The sequence below is a fragment of the Leptopilina boulardi genome, unplaced genomic scaffold, assembly GCF_019393585.1.
Source record: "Leptopilina boulardi isolate dan_hultmark-lab unplaced genomic scaffold, ZJU_Lbou_2.1 LbouV2_342, whole genome shotgun sequence".
Classification (NCBI taxonomy): Eukaryota; Metazoa; Arthropoda; class Insecta; order Hymenoptera; family Figitidae; genus Leptopilina; species Leptopilina boulardi.
The window spans coordinates 909,273-934,856 of NW_026137910.1; the positions used below are offsets into that span (position 1 = coordinate 909,273).

The window sequence follows — 25,584 nt, forward strand, 5'->3', positions numbered from 1 at the left end:
CGTAAATTATAAACGAAAATTGCAAAAAGCCGATATTTATATTTAAATATTTAATAAATACGTTATTCATTCCTTATTAACTATTACACATTATTATTATTTCTATTAGATAAACCAAATATTAAATAAATTAATTTATTTAAATAATTCTTTAATAATATTGTTGAAAATTTTTTTTTAACTTGAATTCAGCAAAAAAAAAAAAAAAAATTAAAAAAATTGTCAATTTCAGATTTACAAACATTTTTCTAAAGAGAAAATTATTTTAAAAAATGAGAAATAAAAGAAAAATACAAAAAAATCACTCTTAGCTCTGTGGAATTATAAATTAAATATTTAATTTAATTATTAGAAAAATTTAATAAAATGCACAATAATTGAATAAAATAAAACAATTAATCTTTCAAGTTTTTAATCAAATGAAAAAAATAGTTAATAAAAAGCATTGTCCAAATTAATCAAAAAAGAATTATGAGAATGACTTATCAAGTTTCATTGGATCGCGACCTTTACAAAGCAATTATTTAAATGAAAGAAAAAATCTCTACACATACACCTATATATAAAAGAGAAAAATAATAATTTGACAATATCAGGCCTCGGATTGACTTTAAGGCACAAGAAAAGTCGTTTTAGTTGATTTATGTTCGAAAAAAGTCGAAAAGTCGATTTTTTCAATTTTAACAAAATTTAATAGGTTAATAAATATTTTACTTTAAATAACTAATGTTATTAGATATTAAATTCATTTTATTAATTCTGTAATAATGGAAAATAATTGAATTTCCATCGAAGTTTTGAAAAATAATTGAATTTTAGTTGATTTTGAATTGAAAATTTGGAAAATAATTGAATTGTAGTTAATTTTAAATAGAAAAATTTGCAAATAATTAAATTTTAATTTAAAATTTTAAAAAATAATTGAAATTTAGTTGATTTTGAATTGAAAATTTTTAAAATAATTAAAGTTCAATTAAAATTTTGAAAAATAATTGTATTTTAGTTCAATTTTAGTCGATTTTGAATTTAAATTTGGAAAATAATTGAATTTTAGTTGATTTTGAATTGAAAATTTGCAAAATAATTGAATTTTATTTAATTTTAAATAGAAAAATTTGAAAATAATTAAATTTTAATTGACAATTTTGGAAAATAGTTGAATTTTAGTTAAATTTTAGTTGATTTTGAATTTAAATTTGGAAAATAATTAAATTTTAGTTGATTTTGAATTGAAAATTTGCAAAATAATTGAAATTAGTTGATTTTAAATTGAAATTTTTTTTAAATAATTGAATTTCAATTATAATTTTGGAAAATAATTGTATTTTAGTTAAATTTTAGTTGATTTTGAATTAAAATGTTTGAAAAAAATTTAATTTTAATTAATTCAGAATTGAAAATTTTAAAAATAATTGAATTTGAGTTTATTTTGATTTGAAATTTTTTAAAACAATTGAATTTTAGTTGATTTTGAATTGAAATTTTTAGAGATAATTGAATTTCAAAAAATTTTAGATGGAAAATTTTAGAAATAATTAATTTTTAGAACCTTTTAAATTGAATTTTTTGCAAATAATTAAAATTTTAAGTTGGTTTTGAATTAAAAATTTTTTGTACTTAATTTTATTTGCTAATTTTTCTTTAAATTGTAAACAATTATTAAATTTCATATAAATTTTAATTGAAAAATAGTTTAAGATAATTGAATTTGTGATGAATTTCATTAAAATTATTAGAAATAATTAATTTAGAGAAAAATTTTAGTTAAAAATTTGTTAAATAATTTAAATAAAGAAGATCTGAAGAAGATCTGCATTGTATACATACTAAAAAAATACGTATTTTGTTTAAAATTTTTTTTGGAAAAATGTAAAAAAAGTGGAAAAAGTCGCATTTTATTAAAATTAGTCGAAAAATGTCGTATTTTTGAAAAAAAGTCGGAAAAAGTCAAAGAATCCGAGGCCTGTTAATATAATTGAATTTCGTTTAGACAGTGAATAAATGTTGATTTATGTAAAGTAAAAATGAAGCTTAGAGTTATAAAAACATAAAATTTTGTTCACCTGATCAATATAATCTTTTAATTAGGTTAAAAGACTTCGTTCCGTGTCTTCAATTACGACATACAGGTATTAAAATGAAAGATGCGCAGATTTACACGTGAAATATTAATGAATAACAACAGATAGATAGATATTTTTAAAAATTTTTAAAACGGACAAAATTATAAATTTTTGTTTTTGAACATAAACAATTTAACTATACAGCTACTTAAAAAATACAGGAAATACAAAATAAATTGAACGATAATCACTACGGCTACAATAAAATAGTTATTCAAATATACATATTTAAATCAATTTACAACATAAATTATACAGTCGTACTATTTGAAAATTTATTACGACTATATATTAAAAAAAATATATATTTCCAAAATACTATACAAAAAAAAATTTCTACTCATACTTGAAAATTTATAAGAATGAAATTTTTATCGTTTATTTAAATAAAACACTTTTGCAGACGAAAGTGAAAACACACACACACACATAAAACAAAATTTTTGTGACGACAATTAATTATTTCACAAGTGACAGAATAATTTAGAATAAATTTGAATTTTAACGATCAAATAAAAATTTTGTTCGTTTAAACATTCAGTAGATTAAAAAAAAAATTGTTCCGACCATGAAAATAAAATTTGGAGTACATAAAAACTTTTTGGTACTTAAAAAAAAGTTATACAAAAAAAAAAAATTGGTATTAATAAAAATGTTCAACACTTTCAAAAAAAAAAAGTTTTACACTTAAAAAAAAAGGTTCAGTGTAATAAAAAAAAAGTACAGTGGAAAATAGTGAAAAATTCGTTAAATTAGGAATAATAAAGTCATGCTTAGTTAACACAATGAGAATCTCTAGGTTTAATAACTATTTTTCTCATGTTAGCCGCGTGAGAATCAGAACACGTATTTTCAGCATTCTCAGTCGAATGTTTATATACTAAAACACGTGTCTCAATTTCACAAATGTAAATATAAATTATTTTACTTCTTTGAATATATCCGTAAAAAAGTAAATTCTTCAAATTATCATATAATATAGACGTAAATGCTTGCAAGATAACACTTATTACTGATAATGGAAAATTTTCAAAATTCGTACTCATAGAAAATCTTACAAATATGAAAAAAAAATACAAATAATTAGAATTTTGTTACAAAAATAATTTAATTTCTTACAAATTTTTTTGTTAAAAAAATAATTTATTTTGCATCAATTGTAAATTTTATCAAATATTTTTAATGCTGCAGAATTAGGTTTCATTTAAATTATAAATACCAACCGATTAAATGCGTATTTGTATTTATTGGAAATTAATTTCAATATTTTGTTTGTCAATTGTGAAAAAATTGACAAATTACATATCTCGCGAAAAATTGTCCTTTTTTTTTTAAAAAAAAAAAAAAAACTTTGCAACTGAGAATTGGCATTGTCGAGGTGTGAGTGGACAGGTACAAAATAGGTGAGACAGGTGTATATACATTTGTACAATGTGAAAGTCGAGAGGGGCTTCTGAATGGAATCTAGGCTATGGCATTCCTCTCTTGTGATTTTTTTTCTCAACTCTGATCACTCGTTTCACTGATTATTCTGCACTCTTCTGTTAAGTGGAAATTCAAAGCTTTTTTTAAAAAAAAAACGAATATAAATGAAACACTATGCGTATTCACATTCTTTATTAAAAACCCATTAAAAACACTTTTCTATTTGGATTTCACGTGGAAATCAATTATTTTAACTATTAATTTCACAAATATTTGATTGCAATGAAAAAAAATACTCTTTTTCCCCCTGGAAAAATGCAAATTTTCAAAAATTGAAAAAAAGCAGGGAATTTAATGTCAAATAAAATTATTCGCAACATTTAATTAAGAATTAAAAATTCATTTTCCTTGTGTTCTATTTAGAAATAAAATTAAAAATTTTACCTCGAGTAAAAAAATGTCATTTGCAAATTTTAGATTTGATTTGATTATTAAAAAACAATCTCTTGATTAAATAGGGGCATTATTTTTAATAGAATTTTTAAGGTCACAGCATATAATCCGGATGCAGAACACTAGAAACACTTAAAAAGACTTTGCGAACAATTGTTAACAACTTGCGAGCACTTGAAGCAATCGCTAATTTCCGGGATCAGACTCAGAACGATATATTGAATCGTCATCGTCGCGAATGTAAATTTTGATTTCAACACACACTAAAATTTTGAAATAATTTCAAATAAGTATTAAAAGAAAAAAAAGATCCGCGTGGTTGTTTGTACGACAAATAGTATTTGACGCGATGGGTGTGCCAGACTGTTGACAATTGGATTCCACCCCTTACAATTCGCATTCATAAAATCAATCTGGCGCCTGAGTCGTGTAGAACCGACGGATGAGATGGAGGCGTTTTTCTTTTTCTATTCACAAAATGCAATATAAAATAATATTTTCAGGCTCACCTCACACTTGGAGCATATTTTTGTTTGATCAGGATTTTAGCATGCTTCAAGCTTGGCCTTGCTTTTTTTTCGTCACACACAGACAAAAGTGCACAACACTATAAACACGCGATATCCTTTCCAAATGGCTGACACGGTTGTCCTCGCCAGGGCTGTCACTGCTTCACTATTAATGACGTTTTTATTTTCACTGCCCGTCAATTTCACACACTAATTTACACAACACATAAAACACTCACGATTAGCGGTGATGTGAAAACAATTTTTAGACTAATTCTCGAATAGATACGCGATTAAAATGTCAAAAAACTTGAGACATAGAACTCTACGTATCGAGGCAAAAGTCGAGTCGAGACTCATTTGCTGTCTTTCGCCGCACGGAGCACTGAGGACTGGCTTGCAGTCTTGCCAACTGAAAGGAGCGGCAAGTTTCAATACAGTGCTGTACAATGTAGTTTTCGATCTCTGGTCAGGACAATTTTTTTTTATTCTCATATGGAAATATTTGTTAAAATATTTTTTCACACGTTTTATTTGACCGAAAATCAAGTCAGTGTGTATTATAATCAAATTTTCGAAATGTGGCAAAATAAAAGTTGAAAATTTGATTTGTAAGAAAAAAATACAGTTTTGAAAAAATGCAAAATAATTGAAAATTTGAAAAAAATTTTCTTGATACTTTACTGGTTTTAGAGCGTGTCTGCTCTCTTCACTAAAGAGATAACACAGTGGAATGTAAAACGAGTCTGGATTGATTTTTAATGTATATTTGAACCTCGGACTCTAAATCTTAATTACTAAAACGATAATAAAAGAATCATCGCCTTGATATTTCGCGCTATAATGCGTATTATTATTTACAAACAATAAAAGGGTGGTCCATGAGACTGGGCTATTTTTGTTTGTTTTTTTTTGTTTTTACGAGCAGGTAGGTTGGCAATGCCTCTTTGGGTGATTGGGTGGGAAAGGTCGTACAACTGTGAGTACTGCATGAGTACTTGGTGAGTACAGTTGCACTCCATCATTGGCTACACTTAAATGAAGGGAAACTGGCGCCAAACGAGTCTATGTCCGTCTATACTTCATCTGACGTTTCCAATACCAGGAAATATTATAATATATATACAAGTTACATGATCGATTAATGATTTGCTGAATAGTTGAAAAAAAAAAATTCAAAATTTTTTATCAATAGTTCTTATTTCATTTTTATTATTTATATTTATTGGGAAAATTATAAATGCATGAAGATTGTTATTTTTTTAAAAACAATTAAAGCAATTTTTATTTAAAAAAATTTGAATAATTTTTAAACATATACAACCGCAAATTTTAAACAATTACTGTGGAATATAGGCTTCACCGCTCATAACTGACAATTTTTATCAAATTTGCGATAACACTAAAATTTTTTCCTTTTTTTTTTTTAGTAATATGCTTTTTAAACTTATTTAAATGATTATTCACGTAGAAAATATTACATTACATAATCGATGTAATTTTTTAAAAAAATTTTTAGAATTAAAAAATTTGTTTAAAAAAAAATTCAATAATTTTTGCGAATTATTTCTAAATAATTTCCGAATTAAAAAAATATTCAAATTATAAAAATATGAATTATTTAAAAAAAAATTAGAAAAGTTAAAAAAATTTTTTTTATTTTTTAAACAAAAAAAAACATATTTTTATAAAATTAGAATTTTTAATTACAATTTAATACAAATTAGGAAAAATTAAATAATTTTTAAAAAGATTAAAAGTAATCATTTGTTAGAAAATTTAAAAAATATTATAAGTTTTTAATTTTTTTTTTTTTTTGAATAATTTATAGTTTTTTGAAAATCTGTAGCAAATCTATAAATACATTCAGCTTTCTCCAATTCAATTCAATTAAATCTAATTTATTTTTTTTCCGATAATTTAATAAAGCTATTTATTAATTTATAATTTCAATTGTTTAAATGCATCTTTAGAAATTGAAAAAAATCTCTTCTAAATAGCTTCAAAAATTTTTATAAAATAAAAACAAAAGAAAAGCAGGAAAAGAATAATTTCTGGTAATTTTTACATAACTACCGTTGCAAAGTTTGACGTTTTTAAATGACAATATATAACGTACACAAACAAACTTTCTCGAACAAACAAATGAATGCAGATATAAATCTGCTAACGAAATGCTAACGGATTCGTAAAATTATTATAATAGTATTTTTGAAAAAAAATTCCTAATTAAAGAAACTATAATGATAATAATAATAATAATAATTTAAATTATTTTTAAATTTTTTCCTATATATATTATTTACCTTATATGCAAAATACAAATTGTTCACTGAAACATATATTATATAAATTTTTTATGACTGAATTAATTTTTTTTTTTAATGTCATTTATTAATAATATATTAGAATTTTAATATTTCGATTAAAACCTGAACATGATTTTTCCAAACCATCTGGCCATGATTCTTGTGAACAATTATCTTTCTTGTAATTTTACACGCTTTCTACATTCATGAAAAGGAGAACGTACATATATGCAATTTTCAAATAACTATTAACAACTTATTTTGTTGCTGCGATTATATGGTATAGAAAAATTATTATCTTTATTTCATGAAATAAAGTTAAATATAAAAAATGAAATATGGTTAAAAAAAATTTTTTTGTTTAATGTTCTACCTCACAGTAAGTCAAATTTTATTTTAAATTTTACAGAATAATTAGTAAAAGAAAATTATCGTAAAATATCAATGTGAAATAAATTTAAATTTATTAAATCCATTATAGGTTTCAATAAAAAAAAAAATCATCTTTTTTATATATAATAAATATGAAAATATTTACAATATAGTTTTAAATTTATTAACTCTACCTGTTTTAAATTTATTTACCAATATTTTTTTTTTATTTAAACATCTGAATTTGTGAAATTTTTATATTTGTCTACTATAAATAGAATCCATGTTTTTTGAGGTTAGAAAAAATCTAATTTTTTTGTGCTGGTGTAATAATCATAACATCTCGTACAGTTTACATAATATACATTGTAATCCATATTCATTGAAAATCATTTCTTAACGCGCGTGTAAAATTTAAATACATAAATAGATTTAAAAAAAAAGGTATAGACCAAAACAAAAATTAGTTGGTAATATTTATAGATCCAGGAAACATAATAAGACTCCGAATTAAAAAGAATTACAAAAACTTTGAGTATATAAGGATTGATATTCCTGTCTTCTAATTCATTACCATATATTTTATAAGATATAATCACATTTAATGAATTCATAAATTTCGGGAAACGGGTGTTTCATAAATTTTTTGGCTAATTATATATATATAGCTAAGAAAAAAGTCAATTTGAATTTTTTTATATGTAAATTATTCAAATATATATATATGAATGGATAGAAATTATTATTCATCTCGCAAGCGTGTGTATAATATCACGTAATTGTATTTAAACCGAGTCAATTGCTTTTGAAATGTAATCATATATATATATTATATATATATGTTTCTAAGACTCAAGTGAAGTACAAAGTATATACTAAACGCGTCACTAAAAACCTTGTTGGTTTTGCACCTGTGAGTCTTCTCGCACTCTACGCGAGAATAAAACAAATCGCACCCTTGCTATTAATGGACTCACTCAGATCATGATCAATACAACGGAAAATTTTACACGAAACACAAATTATCGCAAGAGTATTTTATACAAAAAGGTTAATTTTCTTATAAGCGGAACAATTTTCTTTTTTTCTTTTTTGCCTCAGAAGCTTCACATTGTTTAACTATACATAATATAGTTAAAGGTATATATCTATAGAATTTAGATTCAGTGCCTTGATTCTCTGGGGGGATACAAACACTATATGGCCTATCGGACTTAATTCGTCCGCAAAAGGTCGTTTACGAAGCTCTTGCTCCAATTCTATTCGTGTCATGAACACCACGAAGGCTCATTAAAATTTCTAAGCTGACAAATTAATGCTTTACGATTCCGTAAACGTGAAAACTTCAAAAGAATTGCAATCAATATTCATCGCTGAGATTCAAAAAAAAAAAAACGGGCGCACTGAAAAAGAAGTTTTTAGATTCATCTGGTTAAAAAAAAATAATACCTTCTCATGTGATGAGAATGTAAAAAAAATTTTAGTTCATAACTTTTATGTTTTTTGGTAAATGGTAGGGAAAACAACACGATGACAGGATCAATGACACATCAAATATTTTTATTTAAGTAAAAACACAATGGAGTTGTAATTGATATACATAAATATTTAATTTTTGTTGTAATTGTAATTATAAACACGACGCGAAGAAAACATATATCATTCTTCCGAATATTGAAAATACAATTTTTTCATTTTTTCACATACATAACTGGCAATTTTGCACCAAGGTAATGAAACTCAAAGGTTGTACACAGGGATGTGTTACCAAATTAGAGAGTTGAACATCCCAAATGTAGCGTATGTGAAATGTAACACATCCCTGTGCCCAACCTTTGAGTTTCATTACTCTGTGCAAAACGGCCAGTATTAATCATACATTTTTGCTAGCATTATACAGATTTCTTTAAAAAACTTATTATCGTATTAGAAAACAATTTACTATTAAAATAATCATCATTTAATAAAAGTTTATTTAATAATCGATGATTTCTTTTTAATATATATAAATCGTTTATTAGTGAAAACGAATATACTTGCTATCAGAAAATAAATCTATCCACTGTGATGACTGAAAATCAGGTTTTTTTTTACGAGAACAGAATGAAATGAATTAAAAATTCAATTATGAGGCATTTTACGTGTAATGTCCTAAGTTAAAAAATTGATTTCTCGAAAAAAGTGAAACTTGGGGAAATTGTTGTCCTATATGATAGTAAAATATCGCCAAAAAAATTTTTGACTTTTTTGAAATTTTAGGCGAGATAGAGGGGGATCAATTTTATCAGTTTTCCTTGACACCGTCTACTATTTGAATTTTTTCTGTCTATAAATGCAATAAAAAAAATTTTGGCAGAGGTATGTTTTTTGAAGGTTTTTTCATGCTCTTTCCAATGGTGAATTTCGTTTTAAAAAATTTTTGAATTTTGACCTTGATTTTCTATAATTAAACATAAATTTGCCGGTAAAAAATCTTTTTAGTTGTTGACATAGGGTATAAAATGTACTAATTGCTGCCCGATTCGAGTCAAAACCTCTTTAAAATAGAAAATTCGACAATTCTATTGTATAAACTCAATTTCAGACTTATTACACTAAAAGGTTATGTTATTTAGATGTTTAAAAAAATGTCTTAACTTTATAAAAATCGATTATTTAAATAAATATAAGAAATTAAAACTAATACAGTAATTTTCTATTACGGCGCGTTTGTATCAATTTCGGCGACCAAAATTACGTGTATTTTGAAGATCATTGCCCGCCGAAATTGGAGCCAATGGAAATATTAAAAATATTTCAATTACGGCGAGGGAAAAAATTTGATCTCAAATAATTAAATTATAATTAAATTAATAATTGTTTAAATCTGTATATCTTTATAAGTATAATTGTATCAAAAAAAGATTAAAATAATTTTTTTTAATCATTTTGCAACAGGTATATTAAATATAATAAGTAATAATAGTTCTTTTTTATGAACACGCCGTAATTGGTACACTTACCCTATAACAAAAAAAACTTTTTTTTTCTGAATTTATAACTCAAAATCTAAGAAAATACATAGTGAATTTTGAAAAAACCAATTTTAGTGATCTAACTCCGTAAGAAAAATTCGTACATGTATGTATTTAGAAAAAAAGTGAATGTGAAAATTGTATTTTCATGAGAGTTGAGCAACTCTCACATGTGAATTCTCAATTTTTAGAATTGCAAAATATACAACTTAACTGTTTTCTACTTTTTATCTTTTTTTATAGAAAAAACAAATAAAATTCATTGGTTTTGTAAAATGAAGACTTAAATTGTTTTTTATTACTTATATAGGCGATTATTTTAATTGAATTCTATATACATATACAGGAAAAGAACCGATTTTAGAATAAATATGTTTTCGTAAATAAGAATTTCATGAATTGTAATCAGTATAAAGTGTAAGACTCGATATTGTCGATAATTTGATAATTACAACATCCGGTTGAATAAAAAAATTTATAATTTGTATATTTTTTAATCCAAACGTCTTTTTTAAACTTTTAATTAAACGCTTTATTTACAGTATTCAATAATTTATTTTCTTCTCACTGATTTCTTTATACCGTTACAATTTTTTTTATCTCCACTGCTGACAATTTACAAATATATATAATTTAATGTTTTATTATATCGAATTCCGTATTTGTTTCCGCAAGTAGGCTGAAACCGCAGAAATGGCGTTAAATTGGAAAATACATGGATTGAAAAAAAAATTTATTATCTTGTCAAATTCAATCAAACTTTTATATAGTGATAATAACGTCAAAACAGAGGGGAAACAGTAATGTCATTATTGTTTGAAAATGATGAGATAGAAAAATTAATTACAAATAAATATTTATAATTTGATAAATATTTTTTCAATAATCAATATTCTTTTCTGTCCCATATAATAATAAGATTTGATGTGTTTAAACTTATTTTACAATAATTCTCAAATTTAATTTATATTCAATCCCACATGTGTAGTACCGAAACTTTCCTAAAAATTTATTAAAAATTTACTTGCAAACTTCGCAGTATTTAATTGCAAAGTTTAGTGAAAATTGTTTAAAGATTTAAATGTTCCACTTAAATAAACGTTTCGCCTAAAAGTTAACTGAAAATTTAAATTAAAGTTTCGTGAAAGTTTTGTAGCGAAATTTGACTAAATATTTAAATTGAAATTTTGTGAAATTTTGACCAGGAAAATTAACTGAACAATAATTTCTCAAAACCAATTTTTTTTTTATTTTTACAAATATTTTCAAAAAAATAATTCATCATAATACAATTTTAATTTTCAGTCAACTTTTGCCTCGAAAAATTAACAAGAAGTTAATTTAAAAATTTAGTGAATTTTTACGACGAAAATTTAATATAAATATTTAGAGCATTTTCACGACGAAAATTTAATTTAAAATGTTCAGTCAATTTTCCCGACAAAACTTTCATGAAATTTGAATTTAAATATTTATAGTTAAATTTCGATGTCAGTTGTTCAAAATTCAAAATGGCGGATCCAATATCGCTAATTACGAATCTGATGTTACACTGAAAAAAAATTTATTTGACTCAAATACTCGATTACTTGACTATTATCAAATAAATATTTATTTATTTCAAATAATTATTATTTGAGTCAATTAAATCGTATTTGTTTCAAATGCAGAAATTATTGGTTCAAATACAATGTATTCAATTCAAATAAAAATTATTTTGTTCAAGTAAATATTTATTTGATATTAGTCAAGTAATCGAGTATTTGAAACAAATAAATTTTTTTTTCAGTGTAGTTTTTCAAAATTCAAAATGTCGGATCCAATATTGCGTACGAATTTTTAATAAACTTAATTTATTTAAAACTCTTAAGAAAGTAGTTTCCAGTGATTTTTAAGTGCGAATTTTAATTTTCATCCATTTTGAATTTTTAAAAAATTAACATTGGATTCATTATCAGAGACCGACATTTTGAATTTTGAAAAACTAACATCAGATTCGTAATCAGAGACCCGGAAAACTCCCTAAGTAACTGTTTTCAGACGAATACGTTCAATTTTTTCAAAAGTCGTCCGACATATTGGATCCGCCAATTTGAGTTTTGAAAAACTGACGTCGGATTCGTTATCAGCGACCCCAAAAACCTCCGAGTAAAAAGTTTCAGGCGATTCTGAGCATATTTTATTTTTGGTACTTTAACCCCTCTAAAACCCAATTTTAACACTATATATCCAAAAAACAAAGAATATGCTCCACTCAAAATAGTTATAAAATTATTATCCCTTCACATGAAGTATACTTTAGAATATGTTTGATTGCAAAATTCGCGTGGTCCGAAAAATGGGCTAAATTTAGCGTCACTCTTTTCAGTCAACTTTTAGGCGAAACATTTATTTAAGTGTGTGACATTTAAATCTTTAGACAATTTTCACTAAATTTTGCAATTAAATACTGCAAAGTTTGTAAGTAAATCTTTAATAAATTTTTATCAAATTTTCGGTGCTGTGTGGGTCTAGTTCCAAAAATTGTTAGAATTTTATTAATAAATATTTTTTTCATTTTGAAGAAGTAAATAGACGCGCACATATGACGTTTGTTTGGTTTACGCCTTAATTATTGCTTTCAGCCGATGAAGTCGAGAAGGACGTCCCTGATTGGAATTCCGCGTGTTGGAATGCGTTCAGGGGAGTACGGTTTAAGTTTACAGTATTTACTCACACAGAGTGACCATATAAAATGCTACATGTGCATATATATATACTGTTGTGTAGATTCATGTTATGTACATTTAGTGTAGTATGTATACATACGTGAAAACATCACACACTATGGACAGATGCGTGATCTGAGCACGTGATGCAAGATCCATTCTATCCTTCACCAATTACTGAAAGTCAGTGAGCCTTGACCTCTTCCATACACATTCCATAGACATTTTCGCAGAACGTCCAACATTTATATATATATATATATATATATATATATATGTATACATATAGAATTGAAGAAACTACTGAAAATAAAAGAAAGGTTTGCATTACGTTTATGACATAGTGGAGTGCGGTTGCAATACCTACTCTGCGCGAGTACAATGACCGAAACGAATGCACCGCAAACATCCGTGAGTTTATTTATAAATCCTCAATATGGCCATGTTTATGTTATTCTGGAATCTATATACAGAAACTACACGACTACATTATACTAATTCCAATTCTCGATTTTCAATTTGCTGAAAATTGCGTGTTTGAAAAATTAATGGACTTCATGTAAAGATGTTTGTTTTGATATTGCTCTACTGCTCCTTTTAATACGATTTTCTTTTTTTAAATGACTTTTGATCTCTATAAATAGAATCTTAGTTTAAATGGCCTCTTGTAAATTACAAATAGCCAGTACAACTTTAAATCTGAATTAGTCATTTTTGACTATTTCAACTATGCCAATTCGTTCATTAAATGAATTAGTAACCGTTATCAATAAAAAATGACTAATTGCCCCAAAAAAACTTGGTACCCGTTTATAAAAAATTTTACCAACCGCATGGATACGTTAGAGTGATTACAAAGCTTCGTTGGTAAAATTAACTTATAAATTTTAAATTTTGGTCACTAAAAACATTAGCTATTTCAACTAACTTTCATAGTAGGGTAATCGGTACAATGATTGGCCACCCTACAATGGTTGGCCGTCTTGATGAAATATAAATATAATAAGAAAGAACTAACATCAAATCATTTTTCAATTTATGCTTAATAAACTTCACACAATTACGCTGCGATCATTTCAGTCGGGATTATCTGGTCCTTCATTATTAATTTAAATTTAATTATTTATTTACGTGTTCTGAAAACAAAGTTTGACAGCAAAGAATACTATGGTGATCAGTAGTGTACCCTAATAAAAGATTAGAAATTTTTTAGTGTAAAAATATGTTTTTAAGAAAATTTGTTCTTATATAAACTTGCAGTGGTTACAAATACACGATAAAATAGTTTTTTATTTAAAAATATAACGTTTTTTTAATTTATTGGGAGGCCAATAATACCCTCTTTGAATTGTACGAAAATACAATGATTGGCCATGGTGGCTAAAGAGGCCAATGACTGTAGTTTTCAAAAATATTGTAAAATATTATCAAACATTTTTTACAACACTTAAATATTTGTTTTTAATAAGTCTGTTTATGTAAAAATGTTAAATAACCTTAAATTACAATTTTTGGCCACGGCCAATCATTGTACAACGATAGGGGCCAATAACTGAAAATTCAACATTTTATTTTGCCACCAGTGTCGCCTCTGTTGCTTTCAAAAAAGTACAAGTTATACCTATAATTCTAATAACTTCATGTTAATAGGAAAGGTGGCCAATCATTGTATTTAAAAACTTACAGAGGCCAATGATACAATTATTGGCAACTGCCAATCACTATGTTTTTAAGGCCAATAAATGTATTTTCTGACATTTGCATTATTTTCTTAACATATCTGTTATTTAAAATTTTCCTATTTTTTTCTAATTACTAATATTTAAAATAGAATAAATTTATGGGCGATTAGTGTTTCTCAAATATTTTTTTGACATATGGTGTGAATTCGACAGTAAGTCAAACATAAAAATTTTCTTAGGGGGGCCAATCATTGTACCGATTACCCTATTCTCTATATCAGTGAAAAATTGGTAAATGCTACCCACAAAAATAAGTAACCTATTCAAAATAAGTTACAATAAATATTATAGTTATATGGTTTAGGTATTTCAGTATTTATTCCTAATAAATAATTTACATCTGTTGAAATAAACAATTAATGACTTATTTTCTTTAATTTAAAATATAAAATTAAGAAACAACTTCACTCTGATGTAAAAAAAAGAAAACATGTAAAAACACTCCACAATGTGTCAAAAGAAAGGTTTCGTAAAATGACTTCAAGGCCATGTGAGACAAAGACACTTTTTGGTAGTTCCAAGTATTTTCGGAAATGAGAAGAAATTTCGAGTTGAAATTTTGAGGAATGATAAAAAAGTGTTGAAGGAATTGCGCCGTTCTACTTATTTACTGTAATTGAATGCGAAATAATTTAAAAAAGTAATAAATAGTGGAGTTAATAGGGTTTTTGTTAGTTCTTTGAGCGGCCACTAACTCGAATTGGCGCTGGTTACATTCACGCGACGTCTGTGTATACCCCCGCCATGTTGACTTCAACTTTCGTTCAAAAATGGGAATTTTCATACTTTTATTTTTAATTCTTAAAAGCAAAATTGTGATTCAAACCGAGAACAGCGCGATTCTAAATGCTCACTATCATATTTTCCAAATTTCAACCAAAAATTCTTTACCATTTTAGAGAAAACTTGGCGAACTACGATACCATGTTTTTTGCATGGGGGTCACGTGGGTATTTCTCACATGACTTTAAACCGAGTACACTTAAAATATTCTTTTACTAAAAACATTTCACGTAATGAAAGCACGACTTGTTCATTTTTAAGAACAAATTCTTTGAGGAGGTTCTGTTGATAATCGAATAAACAAACAGATTTTGATAAAACTTGGTGTACTACTAAATAATGCTACTAAAATTATGTAGTTAAATTTTTGAGACCTGTAGGTTATTCAGAAAAAAGTTATGATTGTTTTATTTTTTCACCTGTTTAACATTTATTCTTATGGGAATTCATTACTTTGTCACATATATAATTTGTACTACAAATCATTAAACAAACAGATATTGATCAAATTTTGTATAGTTAAAGAAAGATATGTGATATTGTATTTAAAAAAGGACAATAGGTACCTGTGAGAATTCATTTTCTTTTTTTTTTTTTTTTTGAATAAGTCTTTAAATTTTTTAGCTATGTTGATATTTTTTGTTGTGATTTAAAAAAATTATAATTATTACACGTTATTACAAGGCAATACATACATGATAATACGCTTATTACACGTTTACTACAAAAAGAGTGTACAGTTCCCCCTTGATTTTGTTTAATGGTGTTTAAAATTTTAATACAAATATATTATTAATTTGTACTATAGATGAGAAAAATCTATTAAAAAAATACATGCTAGAATTATATCTTTGTTATTTGAAAACTTATTTTTTAAAAAAGAAATTAAAAATAAGAAAACAGAAAACTATATAAACTCCTGTTTTGTATTTTTATCCCGTTTTAAAATATAATCAGTTTTTAAAATTTTTCTGAAAAAGTATTTGGTTCGGAATTAGGATCATATAGGTCAAAGGCATAAAATGGAAACAATCAAAAAAATATGAAAAAACATTTGTTTATTCATATAAAATAACTATTAAAATACAATTTTAATATTTTCCTTTTCTAATTTCCACTGATTCCAGGATCCCTGGATGTTTATCTTCGCTTGCATTAACGCGTTCAATTATATTAAGACAACCTACCTTTTTTTTGTAGATTTATCCTTATCCATAAAAATATTTACAGAATTTTGAGTGACACAAATGAATTACCGCAAGTGATCTGTAACAAAAATAGGTTGTTTTTTTTTAATTAACTGTAATTTATATTTTTTCAATAGACATAATTTAATTATAAAATTTTACTATAAATAAAAATTGAATAATTTTCAAATTTGACTTCATAAAAATTTTTATAGATTCGCAATAATAAAGAGTATATTCTATATGCAATCTGTAAATACATATTGTTTTGAAGAAAATATTTAAAATTTTCAATTTTTGAAAAATTTCTAATAAGCCTTTTCTCAAAGAAAGGGGAGAATAATTTGATAAAATACGTTAACTAAGAGGAGAACACTAATGTACTTTAACCGTCGACTCGTTTGCTGCCGGAAGAACAATTCCGATTAAACCATGCTTCACATACCAAGACCGATAGCGTAACGATCACGATGTTAAAATCACAAAATAACGGAAATATATTCTATATATCGCATTAAAAAAAAAACCTTTTTCACAACATTCCATCGGTTATACCCTTATTATTATTTCTTCCTTTAATGTATACATAAATATTATATGCTATATATCTCATTTTTATGAAACACCAATATTTAATATCATTATATTATTAAGAAAAGAAATATCTTTCCCACATTATAGAAATATGAAATATAAATGAATTTTAAATTCTGATTATAGAGACAAAAAAAATTTTCGTATACGTTTTTAACAATAAAATTGTAGTTATTACTATAAATGTAGTTTATAGGGAAAAAAATGTACGTGTGATGAAAAGAATATATAGAATAACTGTGTGTCTATATATGGGCTTGAATAATGTCCCTGATGAGCTAAACACGTTTAGGCGCCCACCACTATGCGAAATTGTAAATTGTAGAATACTGCCGATGACGAGTCACGTCGTAGACAGACGATTCGACGATGACCTCGGATTATAACCACAAGTAAGGAAGGCAAATGCCGTTTTCAGCTTCGTGTTCAAAGCACATTAATCGAATGATGGGGCCCTCCTTCGACGCACATTCTATACATATATACAAATACAGGCTGACACTTAACACATTTATATGCAACTACTAATAAGAAAGACAGAATTTTTATTTTTAAACATTTTTTTCCCTATAATTCTACACATCAAAATGAATATTTTTTTAACAATTTTTTTCTAAAACCAACAGAATATTTTTTTTTCTAATTTTATATGGAAATGGAACATTTTTTCTCTTAAAAAATTGTTTCTGTACAGAAAAAAAAACAATAAACTCATTTTTGCTGCACCTCATTATGAGATCTACATCAAAATGAGTTAACAGCCAACTTCACGTTACTCAAAATGAACCTGAAAAGAAAAACTGTAAAAATATAGGTTATGTTCTACATTGTGATATTTTCATATTGGTAGTACTGCAGAATCTTGTAAATTATCACTGTTAGAAATCGGACTCTAATTTTACACTAAAAAGATTGAAGTAATATATTTTCAATCTCGAAAAGAAAGAAATAAAAACATTCGCACTTGTCGAGATTGAAACTATATAAATTCAATCTTTCTAGTGTAAAGTTGTAGTCCGATTTTTAACAGTGATATATAAGACAAATATTAAAGTAAATTATACTTAGAGAATATATTTATGTCTTTGATTTTTGTGTAATAAAATTTGTGAAAATATGAAAATTTTCTTTATATTTATAATTTTTTCATTATACATATTAACTTTATTTTAACAATTTTTAAATTAAGCACTTTTTGCGCTTAGCTACTTTTGCGTTATATGATTGGCACTAATATAGTTGCACTGTAAAAAATCTTTTTGGAGATTGTACATTCACAATGTGTATTTATGTTAAAATTTGTAAAATTACTATATTCAATAAGGTTATGTTACTACATTAAAAAAAAACACTTTTACAATTTTCTGTAAATTTACTACTTTCAAAGTGGGTAATAGGTGACGGATGCAACAACTAATTATGTTTCACCTATTACCCACTTTGAAAGTAGTAAATTTACAGAAAATTGTAAAAGTGCTTTTTTTAATGTAGTAACATAACAACCTTATTGAATATAGTAATTTTACAAATTTTAACATAAATACAAATTGTGAATGTACAATCTCCAAAAAGATTTTTTACAGTGCGTCAATGAAGTCAAAAACGTCAACAATATTTCTAACCTAAAAATTCTATTACTTAATTTTATTCATTTGTGTAAATCATCTTTATTAAGAATTAAAGTTTTCTTTAGGGCTATACGTTTGTTTATTAAAAACAATTATTTTATTTAATATTTTTCTAAGTTATTATTTGTTTATCCACGATAATTTAACATGAGTGAATGTATATTTTTGAAATAGAAAATTTCCAGTAGTAAAGAGATATCAGTTATCAATCTCAGTGTCATACGATTTCATTGATTGTGTATATATACCGTCAATCTCAAGCGTACTAGTGATAAAATCTTGAACGATTATACTTTTTTTAAACATATTTAAAAAAATATTTTTTTCTACCTTTGTGATAATAGAATTTTATTCAGATTAATTTTTTTTAAAGTGATGTTTGTACATAGCTTCTAGGGTTTCGTGGCTCAAGATCAAAAGCCTTATAGTTTCACTTTGGCGTCCTTCCGTCCGTCGTACACTCGTATGGTTGCCATGGTAACCGTTACCATGACAACCGTTTTCATAGCAACTGCTTCAATAGCAACCGTTACCATGACAACCGTCTCCATAGCAACTCTTAAAATAAGAAAGAATTCTTAAATTAATAATAAGTTTCGAAAAATTTAACCGTTTTTAGTGTATCAGGTGCACTGATGTAGAAGACAACTAGGTGGGAGAAAGAGTTGAGCGATTGGTCGGTCACAACTGGGTAGGGGAAGTCTGTTCACACTCAGTCTTCCAGTGGGGGATATAATTTTAAATATCTTTTTTATGTTAAAACAGAATTATTAAAATTATATGAAAAATAATTATTTTTTAGTTAACGTATATACAAAGAAAGCTAAATTCAGAATTTTTACTACATATAAAAGTATAACTTCACTACAACGAGTTACTTACTAAAAAGAAGTAAGTTATACCCAACACTGCTAGAAAAATCACACACACATACACAAATATATAGGTATATATATTATATAAACTGTAAAAGTTTAAGAAACCTAAAAAGACATTCTACGTCTGGAGATAACATGTTGACTTATCGATTTCAGGGACAAAGAAACATTTTGATTCTTTCCTTTTATGAGATTTTCAACGAAGAGCATAAAGTGATAATAAAAAAAGCGGAAGGACAGAAAGTTTCTGATAAAGACCAAAACAGGGAAACTGTTTCGAGACCAGAATATAAGCATCATCTTTGTAGACGGAAGCTACTCTCATATATATATATATATTATGAACACACAACAACACTACACAGAAAAAAAAACCTTTGAACTCAAAATAATATTGCTTTTGAGTTTTAGATAAAAAGTTTTAGGAAATAATAGTAAAAAAAATGAATAATTACATATTCAAAATTACTATAAATAAAATAATTATATTTCATTCAACAAATTAAAATTTTTTTTTTTTTTAATTGACAAGTATAAAAATTTTTTTATAGATTACTTTTTTACTTTAAAAATATGTAAATATTTTAAATACATAATACTGAATAAGTGAAATTTCATTGATTCGCAATGAAATTTCACTGATTCACTTTACATTATATTATAAAGAAAAGTAATAAATATAAATAGTGTGATAGTTTTATACTAATAACAGTAGAACTAAATGCATATACAATAGAATAAATATATAATTAAATTCAAGAATTAAGGCGATATAAATTTATATATTACAATAAGTACGCGAAGAAAGAGTTAAATGTATATCGTGGGATCTATCTTATAATTATGTGTTCTCTGCATTGTGCCACTGTTGCTACAGTTATTCATCGAGTTCCTCTCCCACATTCTATAGTTGCCCCTATATGAATATCCATGCTATTGTTGCATCGTAATTCCACATGCCTAAATCAAATCTCCACTCTCAGTATATACATATATACGACAATGATTTCAAGTTCGAATGGGGAAGCTGTATATGTAAATTTACTTAACACATTAACGAATCAACACAATTTACAATACAATTATCATTTTCACTTGTGTACCCTTAAGATTTCTCTAATATGTATAGAATTTTAATTTCAAATTTATAATTATTTTCCACTTTTGTTTATCAATTCTTTGAATTTCAATCAATGAGGTTTAATTGATGGAAATTCATTGAATTTAGCAAAACTGAATCACTGAGATTTCCATTGAAATTCAGTCATATTTCACTGGAAATTAAAAGAATTCTTTATTTATTGAAACAGTCAAATCTATTTTACAGATCAATCACTGTAAAACGAAAGGTATTAATTTAATACCTACTTTAGGTACACAGAAAATTATAAGGTATTAAAATAAGCTGCAACGCTTATTATTTTAATCCAATTTTGCTTATTTTAATACCAAAATGGATTAAAATAAGTAAAATTGGATTAAAATAATAAGCGTTGCAGCTCATTTTAATGCCTTTTAATTTTCTGTGTACTAAATTGTCATTTAGTTCTATTTTGATACCTAAAATCGGTACTATTTTAGTACCTTCTTTTTACAGTGATGATAATACAGATTTGACTGAAATTCATACTGATTTTCAGTGAAATGTTACTGAATATTAGCTTAACAACAGCGTTTGATGCTACAGCTGATGTTGAATTTTGTAACTATAGTTTCAAAATTATAGTTCCTATACACTAAAAAAAAGAAGTTGAATTTCAACTCCCTAGGGAATGCTATAAATTAAAGTACCACCCATTTGGAGTTGAAGCGAAGGGAGTTAATGTTTTACGAGTTAATTTTATGCCTAGGGAGTTGGTTACTTGGAGTAAGATTTTATAAATTTAAAATAATAAATTTCATGCAAATTTGTATGATTTTTAATATTTTCATCCGCCATTTAAATTTTTTTTGAATTTTACTTCAAATTCTTAATCAGCAACCCCGAAAACCCCCGAGTAACAAGTTACAAGCTAATAAAATTGATTTTTTATTTTTTTCGTCCGCCATGTTAGATACACCATTTTGAATTTTTAAAATCTGTCTTCAAATTCGTAATCAGAAATCCCGAAAACCTTTAAGTTACGATTTTTTTTCTATGTCGTATATTTCGATTTTCAGTATTAATTGTTTAAATTAGCAAAAAATTAAAATTGACATTATCTGAAAAATCTGACGTGTAGTGAAAAAAAGATTGTTGATTCGAAATCAACGTTAAATAATTTACCTTAGAAACAGGTTTTCGTTGCTCGTGTTTAAAACCTTGTAAATCTGTGTAATAGAATGTCAATCAGATGTAGTATTAAAATAAATGATAGTTACAGTCGATAGTGACATAAATGTAGTACTTTCAAAATCAAATTATATATCAGTTTTGAGCAGTTATAATAGTTGAAAAGATTTAGTAAAAACGTACACACTAATTTAAAAGTATCAAATTGATACTGAAAATATCAAATTGATCCAAATTTTTATATCAATTTGATACTTTTAAATTAGTGTGTACCTAATATACACTTCTCTTTACAATATGTAATTTCCAAAACATATAATGGAACTCCTGAAAAGTGTAGTTTTTCATTTATAAATGATAATCAATATAGCCACACCTTTTACAAACAGTAAATTAATGCTATAAACATTTTACTGAGTATAATTTAAAAGGGATTATGTTCTTCGAGCACGTTAAGTCTCTATATATAGTATACATAGCTTCATCTCTCTCTCTCACTCTCGAAAGAATTCAATTTGCTCGAATTTCGAGATATGATGTGAATTGTATTTCTGGATATGTACCTCGATCCGTATACCACATCGGAATGGCCATTTCGTTCAATGTGCACTTTGGAGATTCACCTCGGGCGTTTTAACACCATAAAAGGTTCATTTCCTAAAATAATTTAATATTACTTTCAATGATTACACGAAATGAGAGCTTCCGAGAGAAACGTCTATAATCCTTTTATGAATCTTCTCATTTCATTCAGAAGAAATTATGCCAATATTATATACTTCTTACATATATACGTAAATATATTTTTAATCCTTTTGAGGGCGACTAATAATAATTCGAATCCGCATATAATTTCGAAAACAAATCAAGATTTTAATTTCTTAAGTCTACTTATAGAAAACAGTTTAACTGTTGTATGCTTTTTCAAAATGAAACTAAAGTGCTATTAACCGCATATAATATCAGATTTACATTAGATTTTACATTTATTATAAATACCTGCATATACCAAAACATATAAATTCAATAAAAAAAAATAAATGTTTCTATTTTTCAACTAATTAAATCGAAATGGTTCTAGTCTGTTCTAATTCTAATTTTCCGAAAAATTTCTAAAATCTAAATGGTGAAATTTTTAAAATCCTAAATGATGGTTATAGTAAAAACTTATTTTGCTGTAGAGATCCGTTTCGTTTTTTTACGGATGAACGCGGATCTTGAAAATAACAAAATAAAAAGAAACAATGTCATGTGCAGACATTTTGAAAGATGCATCTGCGATCTACATGTATTATGTAAACGGAAGTGGAATGCATTCGATAAGTAAACACTTTTCTCAGTTCCCATACTCACCCCCTCCACTCCCCCCTCTTCACTATTCCAGACCAACGTCACTCGTCTCGACGTCTTAAACATTCATGTGTTACATATATATACGGTATACTGCTACACTAACCCCTCCAAGAAATCGAAACCGTATCCTCTATCGATATCAAATATCAAACCACCACGAACCCTTTTCACAAGATTCTAAACTTATCTTGAAAATGTAAAATAATATGATATACATGAAAAATGACTTACAATCAAACTTCAATTCTTAAAATAAAATTTTTCTTTTTCCTTCCAATATATTAAAAATCTGAATTTTATGAATTCAACAATTGTTTTTTTGGTATTTCGCTTTATTTTAAAATAAATCAAAATAATAGTTAAATTTAACTATGAGTTGATTGATAAAATTTTTAGTTATTTTGATTTAAGGGCAGGTCAAAGTCGATGCAATTTTCCCATTTGAAGTTCTATGTAAAAATTGGTTAGACTTTGACCTGCTCTTAAAAATAAATTTAATTCCATAATTAGTTATTTTCCAATAACATTGCATAGCGGCAAAAGATTCGATTTTAAGGGTGGAAATCATCCCTTTTTTGAAATTTGTTTCAAATTTGTTATACTCGTGGGTTTATGGAGTCGATGATTACGAATCTGAAATCAGATTTCCAAAATTCAAAATGTCGGATCTAATATGTCGACTAACAAAAATTCAATTTCATCAGATTAGCACGAAATTTATAACGCCAAAAATCTCCGAGTACTAAGTTTCAAGAGAATAAAATAAAATAAAAAATTTTTTTTCAGTCGTCGTATTTAATCCGCCATTTAGAATTTTCGTTATATCTGACTTCATATTTGTAATCAATGACTCCAAAAAATCCCATGACGAGTAACGAATTTCAAACGAATTTAATGATATTTTTTTTAATTTATGTCTAACTCTAACCCAAAAGGGATGAATCGAACCTTATTGCCGATATAAAAAAAATACGTATTTTTTATTTTTTTTTACAGTTTTATTAGTAGTTTTCTACTAAGAATTAGTCATTTTTTACTAAGAATCAGTCAAAACGGTTACTAATTCATTTAATGATCGAATCGACGCAGTTTTTAGGTTAGGTTGCACCTTTTATCAATTAATTAAAAATCAATTCTTATTTTAAACTTTCTAAGTCCAAAATATGAAAACAAAATGTTTCTCATTTACTAATAAATGAATTTTGGAAATTTTTAGAAAAAATAAAAATATATATATACTCTCCAAATTTAAATTAGTGAAAAGTGAGCTACTAATTCACATTAGTAAGAATTTTTACTAATTTTTAGTAAAATATTACTATTTGATTTAGTAACTTTAAATTTTTTTTACTAAAGTTTTAGTAAAAAGTGACTAAAAATTAGTAAACATTCTTACTAATTTAAATTAGTAGCTCAATTTTTACTAATTCAGATTTAGAGAGATAATTATAAAGATTTTACAAAAAAAAACTTGATTTTAACAAAAATTCAATTCATATATTTAGATTAAATATGCAATCACAGGTAAAAAATGTTACACTGCTACTGTAATCATTAGTACTACTTTATCATTCTCAATTGATATTGTATTACAACAAATTTTCTCTTACCCAAATAAAAAGTGAATGTTCCAGCCAACTATTTTTCCCCATGCATATATTATAATAATAAATAAGTAGTTTATAAATGTGTTATATATTATTATTATCGATTAAAATTTCTACGATGAAATTATTTAACGTTCAAATAAAATTGAGAAAAAATTTTAATTTATGTATATATATATATAAAATTGATACAAAAATTATAGAATTAATTTCATGATAGAAATTATTGTACCCATGTTGAGATAAAAAATATTCTCTTTCCTTACATCGAAATCATTTTATGTTTCTCTTTTTTTTTTGGAAAACAATATAATATTATAGTTGAAAAAGGTCAAAAGATCAAAGTCTCTTTTTCACATCGTTTATACAATTATTTTAACGATATATGTATCTATAGACACTGAATGTGTCTCATGGGGGAAAAAATGATGTGTGTATTTATATATATAGTATATAGTCTAAAAATAACTTATTTCCTTTTTATCAAGATATTGGAAACTCTCGATAAATTCTTCAACTGAAGAAAATTTCTAGGTCGCTTCCCATGAGCATTATAAATTTTGCACAAACACATTGATATTTTTAATATAAAAGAAATGTCGAGAAATTAATCGAATTAATTATAAC

At 25.7% G+C, this 25,584-nt stretch overlaps 1 protein-coding gene across 1 annotated transcript in view; it reads right to left on the reverse strand.

Annotated features, from left to right (window-relative positions):
• Positions 1-16,479: 16,479 nt before the first annotated feature.
• The window catches only part of LOC127285951 (ATP-dependent RNA helicase DDX54), a 98,734-nt gene continuing 89,629 nt past the window's right edge, over positions 16,480-25,584 (reverse strand). The window contains exon 12 of the mRNA XM_051312181.1: positions 16,480-16,704. The gene's annotated coding sequence lies outside the window, so the exon portion shown is untranslated. The remainder of the gene's footprint in view (positions 16,705-25,584) is intronic.